Source organism: Equus quagga, chromosome 1, assembly GCF_021613505.1.
Source record: "Equus quagga isolate Etosha38 chromosome 1, UCLA_HA_Equagga_1.0, whole genome shotgun sequence".
In the NCBI taxonomy this organism is placed as follows: Eukaryota; Metazoa; Chordata; class Mammalia; order Perissodactyla; family Equidae; genus Equus; species Equus quagga.
In genome coordinates this window covers 58,546,862-58,562,314 of record NC_060267.1, presented here as the reverse complement: position 1 = coordinate 58,562,314, position 15,453 = coordinate 58,546,862, and the positions used below count along the sequence as shown (strand labels likewise).

General features: G+C 37.2%; 2 pseudogenes; both read left to right on the top strand.

The window, feature by feature from the left end:
• The first annotated feature begins 2,205 nt into the window (after positions 1–2,205).
• Positions 2,206–3,144, top strand: LOC124244250 (olfactory receptor 8J2-like; annotated as a pseudogene).
• Positions 3,145–13,560: 10,416 nt separating this feature from the next.
• Positions 13,561–15,236, top strand: LOC124244178 (olfactory receptor 8K3-like; annotated as a pseudogene).
• Positions 15,237–15,453: the final 217 nt, after the last annotated feature.

The following is a 15,453-nucleotide window of genomic DNA, read 5'->3' as shown; positions in this document are numbered from 1 at the left end:
CTTTAAATGAAAACAAACAAGCACCACAGATTTAAGAGAGAATCAGATCATTGGAGAGCAGAGCCTGATTTGTTTTTTGAGTATATAGCTAGCTGTCATGTGTCCCAGTTTTCCGAATATGAAAATTGTAGTCCACTTGCTATTTCTATTTCAACTATAAAAGCCCTCAGTGAGGTAGAATGAGTTACTGTGACTCAAGTAAGAAACCACATTAAAAAACATCATTCAAAACATGCTAATAACTGTAACTACTGCTATGAAATATTTTGCACTCATTGTTACTAGGCTCTGTAATAACTAACCTGTATATGTGCATTATCTCATTTAATTCACACAACACAAGAATACAAATACATGATAGAAATCACACAGCTAATAACTGATAGACTAATGCTCAGCCAACCAACTAGCCAATCAAACAAGCAAAAACCATAAAACCATACCATTAACCAACATCCTTTGAGTAACTTAGCCTCATTGAATCTCAATTGTCTTTCAGACATAGAAGTAATTATATACATCTTCCAGGATATTTCTTCAGAATAAAGAGATCATTATTTAAAAAGTGCCCAGCATAGTTCTGATGTTACCAGCTCTTAGTTAATATCAGCCCTGATATTGCTTCCCTTTCAGTGAACCTGGCATCTATGGGGTTAAAAGTAAAAACCTGCATTTCTAGTTCCCTGGGTCTTTAGTTACACTCATGTGTAAATGTTTATTACTTTAATCTCTGAATCCCTGAGCTTTACAACCAAATAGAACTTACAAATTATTAAAGCCCAGATGGCCTCAAACTGGGCTCCCACTAAAGTTGTAGCTAATCCCAGGTCCTTGAAGTTCTTTTACAGAGAAACTAATGTCCAGGGAATATCAAGAAACTGAAGCTTCCCAGGCCCGACTCCTTGGCTTCCTGATGTCAGAGTCTACCTTCCACCATGGAGATACACAGCCAAGCACACTCATCTGAGAATCCTTTGTCTCCTCTGGTGGAAGCAACCCCAGACACAGGCTTATGGGAAAACGCTGACCAAGAAGTACATGGTTCCCCTCCCCTACCTAAAACCCCAAATAAAAACCCCTACCCATTTCTTAACAGGGAGCAAGTAACTTTTGGGGCACTAGCCCTTGCTTTGCTCCCTCTGCCTGGCAAAGTAAAGCTTTTCTTTTTCTCCCAAGACTCTGTTCTCATTATTTGGATTGACATCAGGATCAGAGACCTAACTTTCAGTAACACTGAGAGGAGACAACAGTAAATAATGCTAGCTTTCTCCCCGACTCATTTCTCTATCCAAGTACAACAAAGTGTTCAAACTTTAACAAATCAAAACTGTAAGTAACCAATTTAAAAAATCAAAACAGGTTTTAAACAATTTAAAGGAAAGAGCTGTAAGCTGGAACGGAAAGGAAGGGTTGAGAGAATAAAATAATAGAGGCGTCTGAGCAAGTAGAAGTCAGAGTGATGGGACAGGACTGGCTTACTTGGCAGAAGAAAGGAAATATTAAATAAAGAATATTCAGGGTTTCTGAATGATACTAAGAAGGAGGAGTATGGAGGTGTACTCTGTTTGTGGGCAGCTGAAGCATAGTGGAGTGGTAGAAACTGATAAGGAAAACCCAGGGTACTAAAAGTGTTTCCCATAGAAATACTGAAATTCTCAAGGATGATGACAAAATAGGGGCTAAAAGAAGGCCTGTGACAGCTAAGGAAAAAATACTAGAAGTCACTTTGACCCATCAGTTTCTTATAGGTAGCTCTCTTTTATCATTGGAAACATACATGTACACAGAAGCATGTGTGAACATATGTAAATATACATAGGAAGATATATACATACATGTATATCTATTCGTACAGTATCATATATTATGATTAATATATGTATATAAATATTAATTAATATACTATTATAATAAACTGTATATTCATCCAATATAAACTTTATCCAACAATGAATAAAAAATTAATAGCTTTGTCACAGAGTTCTAAGAATATGAAATTGATCTGTGGAGAGTTTGTATTTCTGAATTTTGGGAAAGGATGGAAAGAAAAGCAATTAAGATCTGAAACTTTTAAATGTTTGTGAACAAAAATGTACTGATTTCAGATGAGTCATTTAACAATCTAGCATCTAACAGAAAAAGCAATTTTACCATCTGTCAATCTCTTTCCATTTTCCTCACTAAAAGATAAAAGCAATAGCATAAATGGCGCCAGGGACTCTTGCTCAGGTGACCAAGTTCCTCCTCACAAGAGCCTCAGACTGTCCTGAACACCGGATGCCTCTCTTCTTTGTTTTCCTAGTCATCTATGGGCTGACCATGTTAGGGAACCAGAGCATCATCAGTCTCACCAGTGTTGATTCTCAACTTCAAACCCTCATGTACTTTTCCCTCCAGCACGTGGCTATCATCAGTCTTGGCAATTCTATTGTCATTGCCACTAAAATGCTGGTTATCTTCTTGGTTTCAAAGAAAACCATATCCTACTATGGATGTGCAGCGCAACTGGGTGGATTCATAGTTTTTATTGTGGCTGCGACTTTCATGCTGGCTGCAATGGCCTATGACCACTACTCCACTATTTGCAGCCCCCTGCTCTACGTGGTGGCAGTGTCTCCACAGGTCTGCTTCTGCTGACATCCCTCACAGCCCTCCAGTGTCTGGACACAGCACTATCTCTTCTTGTGTCTTCTCTGTGTCATATTGCTCTTCCAATGTCATCAACCATTTTTACTGTGATATAATGCCCCTTTGTTAGTATCATCCCGTTCTGATACTTACATTTCAGAAAGAGCTGTGTTTACCTCTTTGAGGACCAATTTATTTTTCTCTATGATTATTGCTCTAATATCCTACTTCAACATCGTTCTTGCCATTTTGAGGATACATTCTTCAGAAGGGCAAGGAAAAGCCTTTTCCACTTGTGCCTCTCACATGATGACTGTCATTGTGTTCTACATGACCTTTCTCTTTGTGTATTTGCAACCAAAGCCCAACCACTCATTAGCTACTGATAAAATGGCCTCAGTATTCCACACCCTAGTGACACCAATGCTGAACACCCTCATTTGCAGCCTAAGGAACAAGGACATGAAGGATGCATGGAAGACATTGCTGGTAACCCATGTCAATTGTTCTAACTAATGTAAATTTAAAACTACAACTGTCTTCATTTAAGGGTTTTCCTTTACTCCTGAAAATCCTACTAAGTTAAGAGGCAGTAAATAGTTAAAAATGCCACTAATTTCAATGGGAAAAATATTAGTCCTTTTTATCCCAACCTGAAATATACAATTTTCTCTACAGAAAAATGCACTAATTGACCAAGAAAACACACATATAAGTAATAAACAATAATTTGAAAGTAAACACCTTTTAAGAGAAAATATAAGTTACTACATAATTTCTAAACAAGGAGAGAAAGCCTGATGACTGGCGGTGGAAGTTGCAGGAGTCATTTCTTGGAATGTGGTCAAGAGTCGGATCATCTTCCTTGCCACAGATATTTTTGATCAACTATTAAAGGTTTTATATTTTGCAGCATTTTATCCATCAATTTCTCAACGTTTTTGAACCTATTTTTATCTTGCACTTAAAATAATTTTATACCACAGGAAAAAGTAAACTTTTAGGAGAAAATAAAAACTAAACAGAAAATACTGAGCTATACATGGAAATAGGACACATGGCAAAAAAGACTGAAAAAGTATATAAAAAAGGATTCCACTTTTTGATCCCTCTCACCTGGCTCATGTTCACAAATCGAAATGTTGATATTTATCCAAATAATATGTATAATTAATTTTTTCTTATTATATGCTTATCTTAAAAATTGTTATATAGAGTTAGTTGTCTTTGCTCTGAAATCCTTAACAATCAAGACTACTTCTTTTGGAGTGAAATGTTATTAGACAAAAAAAAAGTTCATCGTTCTCAAAGTGACACTGATTCTCAAGGACACTCATGGCCAAAAAAAATGTTATTATGAGCCATCTCTCTGACCGTATGTGTAAAAGACTACTAAAATACAATGGAGTGAGGGAGAGTGGGCATGACATGCAAAGTAAAGATAACAGAAATTGGCAGGAGTTCAGAATTCTTTAAATTCAAAAGTAAAACTGAGGAATTTTAAGGTTTCCAGTGGAGAATTTCTTGTTCCTTAATGTCTAGATAAGTTTGGTTTGAGCAGCCAATGTCGTCCTCCTGGGAGCCCACAGGCCTTCACTCCAGTTGTCTCTGTTGTCATAGGTCACACCTCTCACCTCTGCTTTCCAAACGGCTGTTTCCACAGGCCACATCCATGGAAATGAAAAAGTCCTTTCAAAGAAATCAGCCAAAAAAAGTAAACTTCACTGCAAAGGTGGGTGGAAAGAGACAAAATACAGGTTTATATGACAGCATCAGGCCTCCTTGTTCTTAGAGTAACAACTCTGCAACACAAAAGGATTTCTCACTTGCCCTTTTTATACGTCCCCCCAGCCTTAAACCATTATACTGGCTCCTCTCTCTTACTCCTTGTCTCTCCTTTCTCTTCTTTCAACATCTCAATTAAAGGTTATAAAACTATTCTTTCCTTCTATTAAATAGAGCTATTTATGAAGCTTGAGACCCTTCCATATATTGTATCCCAGTCATCACCTTCCATTCTGAGCTTCTGTTCAGGATTTGTTTTGACTCTTTCAATACTTATAAAGACTTTTTTTAAAAAAACAACCATTATCTGGGTTGGACCAATTTTGTTGACAGGTGTGATAAACTCTTTATCTCATCTCACAAAATGTACATGAATTTGGCTTAACTAAAATATCAAACAATATTAAAATATATAATATAATATATAATAATAATTAAATATCAAAATATCTACTTCTTAAAAAACAATTGTAACCACAAATGGTCAGAAAAGGTTACTATTGATGTAATTAAAAAACACTTTATAAAATATATATTTCAAAGATCTAGGGCCAGCCCCAGTGGCCTACTGGTTAAGTTCCACATGCTCCACTTCAATGACCCAGGTTTGGTCCCTGGGTGTGGATCTAAACCACTAGTCTGTCAGTGGCCATGCTTTGGTGGTGGCTCACATACAAAAAGAGGAAGATTAGCAATGGATGTTAGCTCAAGGTGAATCTTCCTCAGCAAAAAATATTCTAATAGAATACATTACTGAATGATAAAATCAACACAATCGTAAAAAGTGACTAAGATTCATGAGATTATAGTATATTAATTGAAAACTCTTTATGAAATATCTAAGTAAGAAACTGTCATATTAAGATATGAATGCTTAAAATATTGCTTCTCAACCACTGAATAAGCAATATGGCTAAAAACAAAGAGTTCCTTGATGGTTGTGGCATCTTCACTTCTGTTGTCATCACTTTTCTCATTGTTTGCTTCCTCTCTCACAATTTTTCAACACTTTATCAACATTTGGTGTTTCAATGATAGGAAACTACAAGCTCTAAAACACAAAGGCTCTGTGGAACACCATTCAGGACAAACACACAGTGGTGAGAGAATGGTTTAGAGAGAGAAAGAGGCTGTGATACCACACCTGACTGCAAGGAGGGTGAGGAATAGTCTAGCCATGTGCCCAAGAGGAAAAGCAAAGAGATTGGTGATCAGCCAGTCCCCTCTGCTACAGAGCGTGTGTCAGTTTTTTGCGTCACTTCAATAACAGCTTCATCTGCATTATCCACAGTTGTCTATCTTGTCCCTATTATAGACATTCAAATATTAAAACTGTATTAGAATGGTGTTTATCTGTCTCCGTTATAATCTCTGAACTTTCTGGTTGACATTGATTGTGCTTAGTGCATCCTTCTATTTCAAATCCAGATCAGTATTTGGATTATTTTTTTTAAATAATGTATTAAGACAAGTAAAACAATTTTAGTTCTATGAAGTTAAATCTGATTTAATTATTTATTGCAATCCTTTTCTAGATGTATAAGCAGTACATATTTATAAGTTGTATGTCCAGAGCATGAAATTCTTGTTCTGATACTGGAATGTATATTGATAAAAGAAATTTTGAAATAGATCCATACTTAAATAATTAAATATGCTTATTTTTCCCATATCAGGGACCCATTCCAGGAGAAAATTCACAGAACTGTTCATTCATGGATCAGTGAGGACCACACAGACAATTAACAAACTTGTTAATTGTGGTTATACATGTAGAAGTCAAGAGTTGGTAACTAACTAAATGCCTATTACTATGGGAACAAACATACATTAAATGAAAGAAGATCTGAATTACAATAAAAAAGTAAGCAAAATATTGGTGTGTATGTAATGAAATCAATATGCTTCAAAAGCATATAGTTGAGTGAGAACATTTAGGTATCAAAATGAGTTATATAACAACATAAGTGTGCACATTAAAACCTACATTATATTTACTTTGTAGGGCTGTATTCCTTTTTAAGGGCAAATAACAACTTCTGTAGAGGAGGTACCCATGTGGGGAAGGGAAAGTGAAGTGGGAATGGGGAATGAGAACTGATGATGATTATGAGATATGGCAGTAGGGTATCATTAACTCAATTTAGTCCCCTAAATCACAAAAAGAAATAAAAATAAGTCACACACATATATTCATAATTGCTTTCCTTCTGAATCTTTTAAAACACTATAGTACTTGTTTAAAGAGTTTTGTCTTCATCCCCAGACATAAATCTTGGGAAGAAGGCATTGGGGAAAATGGTGAACGTTGAAATAACTTGATGATTACAGCATGTATTCAACAAATAATGTACTTAGATTTGAGTGGATGCAGTAAAAATAATAACAAAGGAAAGCAGGTGAATTCTATACAAAAGAACTTTTCCTCAACAGGAAAATCAAAGGTACCCTGGCAAGTTAGCAAAGACCAGTGGTGGCATTTCCTCTTCTCATATGCTTTGGGAATAAACAAGAAATATTCAAGACCCCAGGGGAGTGTCTCAAAGGGGAGAGACACTCACAAATTCTTCTGGCTGCAGTTAGGTGAGTAATCACATGAGGGAACCAGAACTCATTCCTCATTTCAGGTGAGGAAATGGCACTGATTAGCATGATTACTAGATGACTATTTTTGATGCCTGTCTTCAATTTAAATTATAAATATAAGTATAATAACCAACACCAGACTGAGTCCATAATACCATGTGACAAATAGAAGTGGCGAGCAATAGGATGTATTGGAGTATATGAGGAAACCATTTGGTGTAAACCTAATTCGACTTGACTTTGTTTTTCCAAAACTTCCTAACACAGCCATTGAGCATGCATTGTATATCTGCTTTAAACATTTCCTATGGCAAGAACAAAGGCCCTTAATATAAAGGTGCAACTTCCCTCCACATTGGCATTGCCTTAAGGATAAGAATTTTCCCTTAGGCTAGGAACTGATTGCTGTGCTCACCTGTGACCACCCAGCTTGAGACAACAGATCTACCATCTTGCTGTGTCCACCAAGACAGCAGACCTACTACCTGTTGTGTCCATCAATCTCTGTGCCGACAGGGCAATCTTGTGACTATTGTAAAAGGGACATTTCAATCATATGTGAAACATCCTCTTGGGGGTATATAACCACTCTGTACACCTCACTTCTTTGGTGCCCTTTCTTGCTTTAAGAAGAAAGGCCCCAGGCCATGGTCCTCACATTTTACTTCAGAATAAACTCACCCAAATTTTCATTTATAGGTTGGTTATGGATTATTTTCGCCAACACATGCATATTAATAATCTCTTTTCATAACTATATTTTCTGGAGTAATGATGTTTTTACCACTATTATTATGTTCTTTGAGGGTAGTAATGGACTTTCTTTCTGTTTGGTATTATTTCTATATTTATACTATGATTCTAGACAAACATTCTGAAGGGAGAGTAACCATTTTTTGAAAGCTCCACCTAGAATGTTGTCTAAGCAAAGATGCTGATGGTCAGGTCAGGGATATTGATACTGAGTGTCTGTATCTTATATGTTAATGGTTTCTGATAGGGTTTCCAGTTATCCAGTATTATGATATTATCACTATGTCTTATTATCATGCCTCCATAGAGTGTCATTTGTGCTACAGATATGTGTGGCCTCATTCTACTAATAGCATACAAGGGACTAAGATCGTCAGAGAGGAAATTGCCCCAAGAGCAGACGCTGAAGCAAGGATTTGAGTATATCATGTTTATTTGGTAGACGATACCAGAAAGCAAAAATGAGGGAGTGTGGAATATGAGACCAAGAAGAGAGAAAGTTAATGAAGTGTGCAATAAAATATAGATTACTGCTGTAAGCAACTAAGGGTCCATCACTTGAGATGGTGGGGGCCTGGAATTGGCCACCCCAAGATATGTCTCTTTGGCATGAGGCTTTGAGGCTGGTCACTTTGCAGACAGGAAAACAACTGAAAAGTAGAATTTACTTGCCCTTTGTTAGGAGACATTTACATTGTAAAGGAAATCTGCATCTGTAAAGATAGCTCCCTCTCTACCAGGAAGAAGGGGAGATGACTTTATCTCTAGAAACTCTTAATCAATACCAAAGGCAAGGACTTAAATCTGCATTTGTTTACTGTGCTTGTGTGGTAATCTCCCATGATTGACTCCCCCTCCACCCCCAACATCCTCCTTTGTCATTACCTGAAGATGATATTTAAGGTGGGGGCTTCAGCCATTTTGGCGAGCTGCTCAGCTCGCCTGACCTCTCCCATGTATACATATTATAAAGCTTTGTTTAATTTTCTCCTGCTATTCTGTCCCATGTGAATTTAATTCATTCTCCAGGCAGACGAACCCAGAGAGGGTAGAGGAAATGTCTTCCTCCCCTGCAACATGCTTTGGAGTATCCCTCAGAACACTTCTACACTTCTAGGAATTGTTTTAAAGAAGACTAGGAAAGCTTCGGTGCTTATCCATTCATTCTTGTCCCTTACTGGTTGAGTACTGCTCCTTGACACATGAAATCTCACGCAATTCCAAGCTGACTTGCATATGGTCTGAGCAAGCTCTCAAGACACTCTGCCCTGAGGAAAAAGAAGTGAAATGCGAGGCTGCCAGCATGCCAAGAAAAGTCTACGATGACTGTAGGCCAAGTCAGAGGTGGCCCAAAGTAATAAGGGATAGGGAGACAGAGGTGTCTGCTACATGATGTTTCCAATAGTAATATGATGGCAAAGCCAAAATAATATAAAAAACTTTTAATTGTCTAATCTGTCTATGACACCACAATAATAGCATGTCTTTGTCCCTACTGTCTTTGTGTTAAATTTGTTTTCATTTGGATAGTGAGGCTAAAGGCTTGAAAGGATCTCCTAACATATTTATAGTGGGGGCAAAACCAAGTTTAAGATCAGTGCAATTAAAGGGACAAGGAAGATGAATCCTTGGAAGAGTTGTTAGCCAGGTACATATATTTGTGGACTTGCCACACCTTAAACACTTCACCATTCAAGGCATATGTTTTCCCTTTCATCTTTCATGATGAAGCTAAGGGCAGCAAGGGAATCTGTTGCTTTTTATGTCATAAATTGCACATACCACATGTGAATAGGCGATATTACTTTTGAAGGATGGGACGAGGAGGGTAGGAGACCTTCCCATACACAGTTCCCAGTTATATGACACAGGTAAAACACAAACCATGTCACTCAGCTCATAGAATTTTGCCCACGTGTTTGAGAATCTAGCATAATGGGATATAATTATAATGAAGAAGTATAGTTTTTAAAAGTCTTCAAGGATCATAAAAAGCCACATAATAGTGGTTTGGGGGTTGGCATTGAATCCCACAGCCAGTGAGTATAATTCTGCACATCTTAAGTTACAAAATTTTAGTATTTGCTAAGTAGGATTGGCCAAACAGTACATTTTGTCAGATTCCAAAGTTGTCATTAGAAAAGATTTATATTGATTTTATATCATTCACTGATACTACTTTTTTGCAGAGTTAGTCTTCTTTTATGGACATAATGCAGTGTATTTTGCACAATAATGAATGGGAACACATATAAGCACTCATGGCCTTGTTAGCTGTATTGGGTGAGAGAAGTATGGGGTTTTTGTCCTATTTTATAATTTTAAAATAATAGGTGCACATATTTCTGCTGATGCTAACTCACCCAAAGACTTCTGAGCCTGACACATTTTTAAAACCAATCCAGGTTCTCCTTTCTTTTGTCCTCCCTCTTTCCTTCTCTCATCCTTTGAATGGGAAGACAATGTTCTCAATGTGACCAACCTGTTTTCTCAGTTGAAACTATTTGCAACAACTTTGAGAATGCTTAGTGGTGATTGGGTGTTTGTATTTGGATAGAAGCACACCCTTGGGCTTCAGAGACTTGCTCCAAATCCTGGGGCAGCTCTGGGATTGTGCTCCCTTCATATAGCAGTGCTGTTGTTCTGATTCCCTGTTTCTTTCCAGTCTGTGCTTGCATAGGGGTGATGAGAGGAGGAGCACATGAAGCATCAGTTGCCTTTCGGAGGAACCCCAGGGATTAGTAAAATTACAACATGGCAGTGTTGGGATGAAGTTGGCCAAACTGTATTATGGAATATTCCTTCCTTTGGGTATAACTTTTTGTAGCTTATGGAATTGGACTTTGCCATTTTCCTTGTTTGGTTGCTGATAATGAATGTTTATTTTTACTTTTTTGTAAATATTTTATTAATACTGTGAATAGATTTTTGGATAAATTTTGCAAGCTAGAATTAATCTGCCAAATTAATCTTGAATCTCTCTCCTGATTTTCTTGAGATTTCTAGGTGGTTTTTTTTAAGATTTTTTTTTTTCCTTTTTCTCCCCAAAGCCCCCCAGTACATAGTTGTATATTCTTTCTTGTGAGTCCTTCTAGTTGTGGCATGTGGGATGCTGCCTCAGCGTGGTTTGATGAGCAGTGCCATGTCCACGCCCAGGACTCGAACCAACGAAACACTGGGCCTCCTGCAGCGGAGCATGCGAACTTAACCACTCAGCCATGGGGCCAGCCCCATTTCTGGGGTTTTTAAGGAACATCCAGAGGTTCTAGTTTTTAAGGCTATGAGTTTAAACATTTTCTCAGGACAATAAGTTCTTGATCAGTCTAGGATTTATATTTATATGGATGAACTAAACATTCAATTTCATCATCTTCTATAGGGATAATCATTTTCTCCAGCTTTTATTGAATAGACCATTTTTGCTTCACTGTCCTAACATGCCACCTCAGTCATACACCACAGTTCTATGCAATCATGGGTCTTAGATTTCTGAGTTCTCTATTCTGTTCCATTGATGTTTGCCTGTTCTTGTGCCAACGCCACATTGTCTCAATGACTCTAGCATTGTAAGTTTTAATATCTGGTACTTCATATCCTTTCAAAAGTGTCTTGCTTATTCTTTATAATTTGCACTTTCTAAAAGTATTTTAGATCAGTGTCAAGTCCTCAAAATCCCCTAGTGAGATTTTTATTGGAAAGGCTTTGAGCAAATAGATTCATTTGAGCAGAATCAACATTTTTGTAACACCAAGCTGTGTAATCCAGGAACATAGTATTTCCAACAATTTATTTAGGACTTCTACAATGTTTATCAATAAACTTGTAATTTTTCTCCTTTTAAGAGTAGATTCAGTCTAGTTTTCAAGATAGTCTATCAAGTTATGGAATTTCCCTTTTGTTCTTAATTTTTATTGTTTTCGTCCCATCTAAATGGTATTACTTCTTCATCTATTCAAATGCTCATATTTTTCCTCTAATTCAGTCTGATAGTGTGGTAAATTATATTTATAGATTTTTCAATATTAAATCATCTAGCCAAACATGGGATCAACCCGGTTTGAACATAATGCACTGTAATTCTTCTGCATTTTTAAAATTGATATTAAAGTTATGTTAGCTTTGGTTAGGATATTTATATCCATAAATGAAATGATAGGCCCAAATACATTTTTTTATCATATCTTTTTATTTTTAATCAGGAATTTGCTAGTATCCTGAGTTGTAGGATGGTCCACATTTTTTAAACTCTGGAAGAGTTTGCAATAAGTATTGATGAATTTTTCCATGAAAGTTTAGAAGCACCTGTCTGTAAAACAATCTGAAGAGAAAAGGAGTTGGGGAAGTAGAGGTAAAGAAAATGCAATCCTTATGTTAAATTGTGTTAGTTCAAAACATTTGATATATTCTTGACAAAAGATGAAATAAAGGTATAAGAATAGTATTCAAGGGGCTGGCCCCGTGGCCGAGTGGTTAAGTTCGCGCGCTCCGCTGCAGGTGGCCCAGTGTTTCGTTAGTTCGAATCCTGGGCGCGGACATGGCACTGCTCATCAAACCACGCTGAGGCAGTGTCCCACATGCCACAACTAGAAGAACCCACAATGAAGAATACACAACTATGTACCGGGGGGCTTTGGGGAGAAAAAGGAAAAAATAAAAAATCTTTAAAAAAAAAAAAAAAAGAATAGTATTCAAATTAAAATGTGATGCATGTACTCCATTTCTGTCAATGACATATCCTATTGGCTTTATGTGAATCAAATAATTATCTGTCCTGTTCATGTACATTGAAACAAGTAAAATTTGAGTGAATTTCAAATGAGTCATGCAATATCTTGTTTCCCTTTTCCTCATCACTTTCTTTATCTTTCCTCCTTATCCTTCATGCAATGATATTGTTTGCCAGCCCCTGAGGCATTTGAGACAACATTCTCTAGAGTGATACTGCTCTTTGTCGGACAAGTATATTCATAGTAGTTTACTAGATGATTTTAGGTGGTACATTAAGAAATGTCGTAATAATTTTTTCTAGTCTTAAAATGCATTATAAAAATATAACTATAATATTAAATCCATAATTTCAGAGATATTAGTGCTAAGATCAAAACAAATATGGGAAGGACCACTAATCATTCTTCCTCTGATTTAATAAACTATACATGCAGGTCTTAATTGATACGCAGCATAGCAAAAATAAGAAACTTCAAAAATCAGCACACAAGTGCTGAAGTTTCAGGTACACTCTTCCAGAGGAAATAAAAAAGTTATTTATAAGCATTAGAGTGGGCATGTTGGGGACTTTGCAAGGTAGCTAAATCATTTTCTATCATTACAAAAAATAATTAAGCAATGTTCAAAACTCATAAAAAAGAGTGGAATGAGAATATAATTTTTAAAAAATGGATAGTGGAATGAGAATACCATCCAGCTATGTGGAGTCATAATGAAGAGAAGTAAATGAAAGTCTATGAAATGAATTAATTATGATTTTCTTTGGAGATTGGGACCGAAGTTGCAGGGGTAAGAAACAAAGAGCTATTACTATTTCTTATAATTTCTTCTAAAATTTTATATGCTTTAACTAATTCAATGCATTTTAAATGAAAAATATTTTTGAACAAATATCAGGGTTCCCATTCTAGTCCAAAGGTTTCTAATGATACATTGTTGACAGAACCATAAAAGGACTGTATATATCTTGTAGTGATAACTACCATGTGACATAAAAATAAAATGGCTACTACTTAACAAGTGATAGCTCCTGAAACCCAACAACTCTTCTGATAGTTCTTCCCACAGTAATTTTCCATAATGCCCTGGATGGACACACAAAATCTCAGTGTTAAAAGAATTTATTCTCATGGGAATCACAGATCACCCTGAGCTGCAGGCTCCGTTATCTGGGCTCTTCCTCATCTACATGGTCTCAGTGGTGGGCAACTTGCACATGATCATCCTCACCAAGATGGCCTCCAGGCTACAAACACCCTTGTACGTTTTTCTCAGATACCTGGCTTTCATTGCTCTTGGTTATTCAACAGCTGTGAGACCCAAAATGTTTGTGAATTTTGTAGCTAATCAAAACACAATCCCTGATAATTGGTACTACAAAGCTAGCTTTCTTCACCTTGTTCATCACTGGTGAACTTTTTATTCTGTCAGCAATGTCCTATGATGACTATGTGGCCGTATGTAACCCTCTGCTCTACACAGTAGTCATATCACAAAGGGTAGGCTGGGTGATGGTGGGCGTCTGCTGTCTCTACAGTGTCTTTCTCTCTCTGATAACCACCATAAAGATTTTTATGTCATCTTTCTGAGGCCATAATGTCATTAGTCATTTATATTGTGACAGTCTTTCCTTGTTAACTTTGCTGTGCTCAAGCACACATGAAATTGAGTTGATAATACAGATCTTTTGAGTGTTTAATTTGATTTCACTTCTTCTGATGGTCCTTGCATCCTCCATTATGATCCGTAAGGCCAGCCTCAGGATGAACTCTGCAGAGGCCAAGCACAAGGCCTTCTCCACCTTTGTATCTCACCAGAGAGGGATAGTTGTATTATATGTGGCTCTATTCTTTATGTGTGTGCAGCCCAAGTCCAGTCATTCCTTTGATATTGATAAAATGGTCTCTGTATTTTAGACTTTGGTAATACTCGTGCTGAATTCCATGATCTACAGTTTGAGGAATGATGAGGTAAAAAATGCCCTACAGGGGGGCAGGCCTGGTGGCACAGCAGTTAAGTTCGCACATTCCACTTCTCAGCAGGCGGCCCAGGGTTCGCCAGTTCGGATCCCAGCTGCGGCCATGGCACCACTTGGCAAAAGCCATACTGTGGGCAGCGTAAACCAGGGCGAGGATTGTCAGAGGATAAGTAGTGATTATATTCCATAATTTTTTAAATATCAGTAATAGTTTTTCATGTTTACGTGAGTTGTAAAAGGCTTTAAAAAGTTTAAGAATTTAAAAAGAATAGAAAGTCTAATTCCAGAGCTCATCTTAAGGTATGCGTAATACCATTTTCTGCTTCCAGCGAATCCAGAGTAGTACAGACTGGACTTAACGTTCCATTAAAACAAGAAAAACGTACAACAAAACAAAACAAAAACAAAGACAAGATGTAAGAAAAAATAATATTCAAACCGTTGTTATCAGGCATTGAAGGACAGTTTCCCTAAGAGACAAAGAACCAATGAGGTGAGTCCTATGATTGCCCCCACTTTCCTAAGAGAATTTCCAAGCTGTGCTGCCAGAAGGGAAAACCCAAGCAAAGCCTAGAAGAATCCTTAAGCTGAAGAGACAGAGTTGAGAGTCCAGTGAGACCAAGGTAGCCAGAGCTTGCAAGACGGAGTGCCAAAGATAAGAAGCTGCGTGGAGAAAGGACACTGGATCTCTGCAGAGAATCCCCCTCACTCACTCAATAGATGGCTGATCAGCGAATGCAGGCGGAAACCATCCAAGGCTGAAGAAAGAATCCTCTGAAAGGAGTAAAGACAGCAGCGCCCAGAACTCAAAGAGGCGGGAATTGTGCCAATTTGTTACCTAGAGAGGAGAAAAACTCATACTCCCGGGACTTTAGGTAGAGCACTCGAGAAGTTCTTACTCCAGTAAAGGAGGATAACTAATGCTAAATTGAACACTGCTCTGGACCCACCTAAGAAATTATAAAACAATATCTGAAAGGATTAGACTATTTCCA